Source organism: Equus asinus, chromosome 8 (genome assembly GCF_041296235.1).
Source record: "Equus asinus isolate D_3611 breed Donkey chromosome 8, EquAss-T2T_v2, whole genome shotgun sequence".
NCBI lineage: Eukaryota > Metazoa > Chordata > Mammalia > Perissodactyla > Equidae > Equus > Equus asinus.
Window position 1 is genome coordinate 86791165 of NC_091797.1, and position 9120 is coordinate 86800284.

At 58.6% G+C, this 9120-nt stretch overlaps 1 long non-coding RNA gene across 1 annotated transcript; it reads right to left on the minus strand.

Moving 5' to 3' along the window:
* Nucleotides 1-555: 555 nt before the first annotated feature.
* LOC139045935 (uncharacterized) lies at nt 556-6060 on the minus strand. The gene is made up of 3 exons (XR_011505399.1): nt 4676-6060; nt 3406-3461; nt 556-916 (listed from the first exon to the last, which is right to left on the minus strand). It is a non-coding gene; the product is annotated as an uncharacterized lncRNA (long non-coding RNA).
* Between the last annotated feature and the right edge of the window lie 3060 nt (nt 6061-9120).

Genomic DNA, 9120 nt, shown 5'->3' on the forward strand with positions numbered 1-9120 from the left:
CCTGGGCAGCTACATTAGCAACTGTGGTCAGTACCAGCCTCGCTGAAGAGTGTCTGAACTGATACCCACAGGGTAAGAGGAACCAGGCACTCGAGGAGCAGGAGGAAGAGCTTCCTGGGCCAAGGGCACAGAAAGTGCAAAGGCCCTGGGGTGTGGAAGGGCTTGGGATGAGGCCTTCTCCAGGGAACAAGCCTGGGTGCTGACCCCTTCTCACCAGGGAGTAGTTAGAGCTGGGAAATTGGGAGGCCTGCATTAGCTCTTGCCTCCGCCCCCTCCCACACTGTGTGACCTGAGCCTCAGTTTCCCTTCCTGCATCGAGAACGGTCAGGGGAGGCTCCTCCAAGCTCTGTCCTTCTGTGATTCTAAGCAAATTTTCCACTTGTTGCCCACCCCCAGCAAACAACCAGACGCTCGCCCACTACCAACGGGAGAGGAAAACATCACAGCCATTTTGTGAGGCAGTCCGGCAGACTCATCAAGTTAACTGTGCACTTCCCAGACGACCCAGCCATCTCTTCCCCAGGCGTTTACCCCAGAGAAATGAAAACACACGTCCAAAGACGAAAACGTCCATAGCTGCTTTATCCATAATAGCAAAAAAAGCTGGGAACCACCCAAATGTCCACCAACAGTGGATGAACAGACTGTGGTACGTCCAGACAGCGGACCAGTTCTCAGCAACGAAAGGAGGAGCAAGAAGTCCTACAATTTGGACGAATCCCATAGAAACGCCAAGGGAAAGAACTGGACCCAAAAGAAGCCCTGTGGGTGCGTCCATCCCCACGACGTTCTGGACACTGGCAGACGACACCAGCGGACGGGGGTCAGAAGAGCAGTCGCCCCTGGGACGTGCTGACTGGAAAGAGGTTCCGGGAACTTTCTGGGGCTGGAAATGCGCGACATCCAGACGTGGGTGCTGGTTCCGTGGGCGCGAGCAGATGGGAAAGCCAAGCGCACACTTCAGATTCGTGTACTTTACGTGGGTTATGACTCAGTTAAACGTTCTCTGAAACCATTAAGGAGCCTGCGTCCCTCTCTTTTTGGGGGGGCACCCGAGCGGGATGCCCGGCTCCCTGCGGCCGCGGTGGCCCAGCCAGCTGTGCGCTGCCTGGTAAACATTTACATTCCCTGCGGCCCCACATGGAAGCCTCCGGGAGGGCAGGAATGTGAGCTGCTCACGCCAGCCCTGGCCCCGGGCCCCTGCTCAGCCTGCCGCCCCTGGGTGCCCTCGGGCAGGTCCCTCCCCCGGAGCCCCCGCGGCCCCCGCCCCTCCCCCCTCACAAGGTTATGCTTCCAAGCTTCCTCGGAGGCACTGCTGGAAACGGGGCCCTGCTGTCTTCGTGCAGAGGGGCCTGGCGAGCGAGAGGAGAGGGGAGGGCTTGGAGCTGACCTTCAGGGGCCCTGAGTCACCCAAACATTCAGCACTCACCTCACATCTCTCCTGCTCTCCGCCTCCTCCCTTTACACTAAGACCTTCTGTCTCATCTTCCCTCTCTCCCTTCTTTCCTCGTCTCCTCCCTCCCTCCCTCTTCCTATCTTCTTTCCTTTCCTTCCTCTCTCTCTTAAGACTTCCTGAGCACACACTATGTGACACTTTCCAAGCCCTGGGGCTCCAGCACAGAACCACGCAGATAAAAATCTCTGTCCTTATGTCCTTACATTCTAGTGGGACAAGGAAGACATTAAAAACTTGCCTTAGTAACGTATCTCTGGGCTGGCAGGAGGTGCGAAGGGTGAGGAGAGATGAAGCAGAGAAAGAGCGGCATTCAAGCAAAGACCTGAAGGGTGAGAGAGAGGGACTCAGGAGAAGCTCCAAGGAAGAGCATTCCAGGCAGAGGGAAGAGCAAGTGCAAAGGCCCTGAGGTGGGAGGACCAGCATGGGAAGAGTGTCTGGTGTGGCTGGAACAGAGTGAGCGAGGGGAGAGCAGGAGGAAGTGAGGTCAGAGGGCACCCGGGCCAGAGGGCACAGGGCCTCTGTGGGCATTCGCAGGGGTTCTGGCTTTTCCTCGGAGTGAAGAAGGCCAGCCGTGGTTCCCTGTGCGTGAAACCCTTCCCCACTTCTTCTCCTCTCCTGCCTTGAGCCCCTCCCCTCCTTACTGCCCCCCCAACACACACACACACACCGGTTCTCTCGAGGACCCTGACCAAGCGATGGCTCAGGGTCCCATCTCTATGGGGAGGAAAGGACTCCCCGTAAGGCCCCCACGAAGGCCATACAGATCCCCACGCTGCCCTCGGCTCCTGCCACCCTGACCACTGGCTTCGGACTCAACTGGGGCCAGAAACCTGGCTCCAGGGCCCCTGAGGAGCCACTTCCTCCTGGCAGCTGCGTGAGCCCACCTTCTGCACTGGGAGCAGGGACACCTCGTAGACAGGGTCTTCCACGACATCCACATCCACCCCCGACATGGGAAAGGGCCCCTGGGAGTGACAGCAAGGAGGGGAAACCCACCCAGGATGAGGCGAGACCACCTGCCCTCAGGGACCTCTGGATTCTGCTGCTTGGGCACTAGGTGACCCTGGGCTAAGTTACTCAACCACTCTGGGCCTCAGTTTCCTCTTCTGTAAAATGGGGGTAACAGTAACATCCACTTCCCTGGGTTATTGTGAGAATGCATTGAGCCTGGGCACCTGGCACTAAATAATAACAGATAATAATAACAACAACACAGGTGACACCCAGGACTGAAGATCTTTATCACAGCCTCTGGACGAAGTGAACACACAGGCCTGGCATACAGCTGGCGCTCCATAAGGCCACCGGCCGCAAAGGGGCAGAGCGATTGGCCACCCCTACCCCCCCACCCTTGCCAGCCGACGGTCAGCGAGGGGCGCCCGCATCCTTGGAGGGGTGCGTGCTGGCCAGGCCCTTCCCACCTCACCCCCTGCACAAGCTGAGTCCAGCCTCCCCGAGCCGGGAGGATGGGCCCCGACAGCTGGAAACATCTGGTTTGAATTGTCGGTTGGAAGCACCAGCCAGGGAGCCAAGGAATTTGTGAGCTAATTTTAGGCCAAAAGACGGAGAGCTCAGCAGGGCGGGGTTTCGCCCCCAAACCGCAGGGGCGGTGCTGCGGGGCTCCAGGACGTGGAGGCCTCCCCTGGGCCCTCCGAGTCTCTGTGCCCGCCTCTCCCAGGATGGGCCCTAACTGGACCCCTGTGATGCACCAGCCATGGCTGCTCCTCTCTCTCTCCCGCAGCCCAAGCAGCAGCAAGGACCCTTCTCCCCACTTCACAGGTGTGGAAACTGAGGCCCACAGGGGTTAGAGAGCGGCCCAGGGTCAGGCAACTAGCAAGCCATGGCGTGCGGAGTCGACCCAGGCCCGCCTGACTCCAAGCCTTAACCCCAAGCTCCCTTGATCTCCACCCAGCCTTGGGAGACAGTGAAGCAAGGAACAGAGGCCTTACCTGGGCACAGCAAAAGTCGATACATCAACAGCATCACTGCAGACAGTCATCAGTCCCTAGAAGGGAGAAAGGGAAGTGTCATCAAGAATAAGTTGGGGCATGGCTGCAGAGGGGGCCTCTCTAAGGAGGGGACATTCAAGACCTGAAGGATGAGAAGATGCCAGCCTTGCAGACATCTGGGAAGAGGTTGCCAGACACAGGGAACAGCATGTGCAAAGGTCCTGAGGCAGGAGCACGTGCAGAAGAAAGATCAAGAAGACTTGTGGGGCCAGAGCAGGGGGGAGTGAGAGGTGACAGGAGCTTTCCTTCACTCATCCAACCAACATGCTTGTCGGCAGGTGAGATGGGGATCTGAGCAGGGCAGGAGTTGAGGTCCAGAAGCTTCGGCTGGTGGGACTAGGGGACCCACGGTCCTACATATTCATTTGTATCCAGTGATTTGCTGAGGGGCTGCTGAAACTCAGCAGGAGGCAGGCCAACAGGGTCTCCTGAAAGAACCACCCCAAGGAGGGCAGCGGGGAGCCCAGACCCAGGGCTGAGGCTGGCGAGGAATGGGGTTTGTGTCCCCGAGGCTCCCCTGGGAAAGGGGACTGGGGGCGCTCCAGCCTCTGCCAGGGCCCATTCCCCACCGTCGTTCCTCGGGAGAAGCGGCACCAGGCCGAGGCCATCTGGCTGTGCGGCTCAGCAGCAGCATCCTCTTTCTGCCGAGCTCAGGCATGGGGGTGCTGGCTCTGCAGACCCCAGAGGGTACAGCCTTCCAGCCACCAAGGGGACACCCAACAGCCAAGTTCACTGCCACACAGAAGCCCCTCCGGATTCCAGACACCTTGAGGAGGTGGCTCTGGGCGTCTCTCCCTTCTGGGTGGCAAGAGCAGAGTCTGCCCATCCGCACTGCAACGTTGTGGACCAGACGCCTGTGTGCTGTGGGGACTGTCCCCTGCGCTGTAGGGTTTAGGAGGACCCCTGACCACCTACTCGATGACAGCAGTAGCCCCCCCAGTAGTGCCCACCAGAAGTATCCCCAGACATTGGCAAACGTCCCCTGGGGGGCAAAACCGGCCCCGGCGCGAGGACCACCGGCTCTGAGCCTCCCTGCGTGGGCGTTAAGAGCTGTGGGACGATGGTACGACTCGCCAGCTGGGGAGCCCAGGAACCCCAGATTTCCTAACACAGGCTTTGGTTCTGTGTGTTGAGAAATATTAGGAAAAGTCAAAAGAAGCCAGAAGAGCTCCCCAGCATCCACCCGCCGCGGCTGAGCTCTCGTAACGACCTGGATCCGTGCTTCAGTCCTGTTTCCACGCTCGATGGTCCAGCAGCCGTGACTGGAGGAGCAGTGACAGCGTCAGCCCTGAGCCAAGGGTTTTCTGTGCCTTGTCTCCTTCATTCTCCCAACCCCTGGACGAGGTGACAGTATTATCCCATTTCACAGATGAGGAAACCGAGCTCAGCATTCGTTTAACCGTACGTCGTGGGCATTTCACCAGGGGATTCTTCAAAAACTTCATTTTCAATTGCTGGGTGCCAGTCTATCGATGGTACAGCTGGGGCTGTCTTATTCCTCTTCAAGATCCCCAGTTGCCGGAATATTCCACAAGCATTTCCCAGGCACCTGCTCCAGGCTGGGGTCATCCTAGAGGCCCAGTTCTAATTCCTGCCCACAGGCACGTACCGTCTGGTGCCCGGGGACCACGTGTGGAGTGACTGCACGAGCGAGAGGCTGTGAGGACCGTGCCCCGAAAAGCTCAGCAGTCGGGGCTCTGCCCACACATGTCCTCGAGGCCCACGGTGTTTGGGCCCTGGATTCGCACGACGCCTCACACACGGAGGGCCGATCCTCGTGGACTGTCTCTCTCGGGGCAGCTGAGCTGCACATGGGGAGACGCATCGGAAAGAGTCGCTCACACAGGAGCGGTCGTTGTGTTCTCTCCCCCAGGGCATGTGAAAGCGCCCCGTCATGTGAGGACCGAGAGCATCTTTGCCATCTCAGAGGGGCACCACATTGGAAACGGCTCACACCCGCATCTGGGAACTCTCCCCCATCCAGGGTTTCAGGTCCTACCTACAGGCAGATGTCCCCGCCACCCAACTCCAGGCCTCTCTCTGTCCCAGGCTGCCGTCTCATGCCGCCTGGTGGGTGCCCTCGCCGCCCACCACATCTCCCGGTCCACTGCCCCCAGGTTTGCGTCCTGCCCCTCCAGCCAAGAGCTAATACAGATATTCCCATTTTATAGGAGAGAAAACCGAGACCTGAGGGGCGGCGGCGTTCCCAAGGTGTGAGTCCAGGGGTGCTTGAATTAGGTGCTACCTCCGGTACCACCTGCTCTCCAGCCCCCGGCATTGTATGGGCGCCAAGGATGGGCAGAGCCTGGTGGCTGCCTCCCAGCGCCTCCCGCCCTCCGGTGGGGGATGGGGTGCCCAGAACAGCCTCCAGGGGGAACTCTGCTCTGCAGCTAATGGGAGGTCAGGCGGAGGGCATAGCTCTGAACCCTGGAGATCTGGGGAGTTCCCAGCTCCTCCTCAAGGAGCCGGCCTCTGGCGACTGGTGCCCCCAGGAAGTCTTAAGAGTTTCATCCCAGATCTCTGATTTTTCAAGCCGTGTGGCCTTAGGCAAGTCACTGAACCTCTCTGAGCCTCAGTTTGCTCATCTGTAAAATGACGTTAAAAATAGGACCTACCTCACAGGGTGAAGATTAAATGAGAAAATGTGAGCAACACGTTTAGCACAGAGTTTACCATGATTAGCACACGAGAGTGAGCTGCCACTCTTACTTCTACCGCCCAGGGCACCAGGACCGTGCCCAGGTTACAGACGAGGTCTGGGAGGCTCAGAGAGGCCCGGGGCAAAGACAGGACCAGACGTCAGACTGACTCCTCGCTCCTTCCTGAGCCTCCTGGGGCGTGAACAACCCACAGGTCCTGCCTCGCGTGGCTCCCTGAGGGGATGGACGGATGGTGAACAGTGGCCACCCAGTGGCATGAGGTGACACACGCTTGCCCGCTTTACAGATGGAGAGACTGAGGCCCCGAGCGGAGGAGGAGTAACCTGGAGTTACCTGTTGGTCAGCCAGGCCGGTCCCGGTGCCCCAGGCTGGGGGCAAGGAAGGAGGGAGAGGAGAGATGAGCAGAGGGGAAGCCCAGAGGCCTGAGGATCCCCCGCAAGATCAGAACCGTCTCAGGGCCTGGGGGAGATGAGCCCTGGAGACGGAGGGGCTGTGGGAGCGAACACAGGAAGTATGTGCGAGGAGGAGCGAGGAGGTCAGTGTGCCCGACCACGAAACATTTAGGTGGGTGGCCAGCAAGTGACAAAGCTGGAAACGTCCTTTGGACTCTGGCACTGGGGAGCCAGTGACGGTGTCTGAGCAGGAGCAGCCACTGAAGGTAAGAGGGCTGGATGTTCGCAGGACATCGGTTGGGGGCCCCAGGCAGCGCGGCCTCCTCGGGCCGTCCGGGCAGGTTCCCAAGTCCTCTGCTGTCACACGGCCTCCGTCCCCTGGGCAGACCTCTGGGCTCCCACAGCCTCAAGAACCTGCCCACCCGCCAGGTCGTCTGCCCGCACTTGAGGTGTATTTGACACGCAGTCAAATGCACCAATTGGACAAGAGCAGTTCTAGGCGTTTGGACAAAGGTAAGACCCATGTGTGACCATCACCCAGACAAGACCGACACGTGCCAGCACCCAGAAGGTTCCATCAAGTCCCCTCGTGATCATCCCCAAAGGGTAACCACGGATCTGATTTCTCACTGTGGATTAGTTTTGCCTATTCTTGAACTTCTTATCATTGGACTCACACAGTGGACACAGAGCCTTTGGGGTCTGGCCTCTCACTCAGCATAAAGTTTTTCTGAGGAAGATTAGCCCTGAGCTAACATCTGCTGCCAATCCTCCTCTTTTTTCTTTTTTTTTTTTTTTTTGCTGAGGAAGACTGGCCCCAAGCCAACATGTGTGCCCATCTTCCTCTACTTTATATGTGGGACGCCTGCCACAGCATGGCCTGCCAAGCAGTGCCACATCTGCACCTGGGATCCAAACTGGCGAACCCTGGGCCGCCAAAGCAGAATGTGAGCTTTTAGCTGCTGCGCCACCGGGCCGGCCCCAGCAGAAAGTTTTTGAGATTTCTCCGCGTCAGTGTGTGGATCAATAGTCCGCTCCTTTCTGCTCTGAGTGGCATTCCGGTTATGGGTGACCGCATTTCATTTATCCATTCACCAGTTGATGGATATTTGGGTTGTTCCCAGTTTTTTGGCTATTATGAATAACGCTTCATAAACATGGTGGGCAAGTCTTTGTAGGAACGTGTTTTCATTCTTGGGGAGATATCCAGGAAAGGGATTCCTGAGTCGTTCCCTTTCTGAGTTTCTGAGTCGTTCTGCGTTGTTCATCCATGGTGAGTCTATATCTAACTTTGTAAGAAACCGCCAAATGGGCTTCCAGGTGGCTGTGCCGTCGCACATTCCCGCCGGCAATGTGGGAGTCCCAGCCGCTCTGCATCCTCGCCAGCACTTGGTGGTGTCAGTCTTTCTAATTTTCGTCCGGCTGGTGGTGTGCAGTGACACCTCCTGCTGGTGTGTGTTTGCTCTCCCTCATGGCTGATGCTGGTGAGCATCCTCCCAGCAGCCTTCCGGACACTCCCCACCGGAGAATGACCAGGCCCTTGAAACTCCACGTGGCAGAAGCCCAACCTGGCACGCCACCCTCACAGTGGCCCCAACCTGCTCCCTCCACCCATGGTGCCCCCATCGAGACAGCTGCCCGAGTCAGAGACCCGGGAGCCCGCTCTTTCCCCATCTTCATCGCCGTGCCAACCCGTCACCAGCCCCTTACCAATTCTCTCTCGAGTCTATACCCTCTGTGCACCCCGCTGGCCCAGGCCCCCTCAACCTCACACAGCCCTGCCCTCCTCCTTGCAGCCACCCTTGTTTGCTCTCCCCCTGCACCCCTATTGTCCACACTGTTCTCCATGCCTGGGACACTCCTCTGTCTATACCCACCCTCTCGAGCCCACGACTCTGCATCTTTCAAGTGTCAACCATTTTCCTGCCTCCTCCCCACCCCACCCCAAGAGCTGGGCACACTCTGCACACTCAGGGCCCCCCTCCACCTCCCCTCTGGGGCCCTGGGCCCAGCCGTCATCTGATATTTTTCTGGGTGATCATTCGATTAATTTCTCTCTCCCCTTCTATACTGTGAGCCCCAAAGGGCACCACCAGGGCTGTCCGCTGACGTGGCGTCCATCCAGGGACCTAGCCCAGTACCCGGCACAGAGCGGACACCCCATAACCATCGAGTTACGTGGCTTGGCTGAGTGGCGGCTGGGGGTGGGGTAGGAGGGAGAGTTTGGGGAGCCTCTGCCCAGATCCGCTGCTGGGTGAGCCGCCCGCAGGGCTGGCAGCCCCAGCTCCTAAGAGACAAGGGACCCGGAGTAAACTTAGCATGCCACCCCCGGCCCAGCTCCTGTTTCCGTCTGCCCTCCTTCCTTCCCTGCTGCCAGCGCTGAAGTCAGCAGAGTCTGGTTTCTTAGCAGAGCAGCCTGCTGGGGCGAGGGATCCAGCTTTCTGATCCTCAGTCTCCCCAGCAGGAAAATGGGGTGATAACCATCCCCACATCGTGGGGTTGTTGTGACGCCTAAATGAGAACATGAAGATAAAGTGTTTGGCGTGGGGCTGGGTATGCAGTAAGTGCCCAATAAATACCAGCTCCCTGCCCTTAGCCCTGTG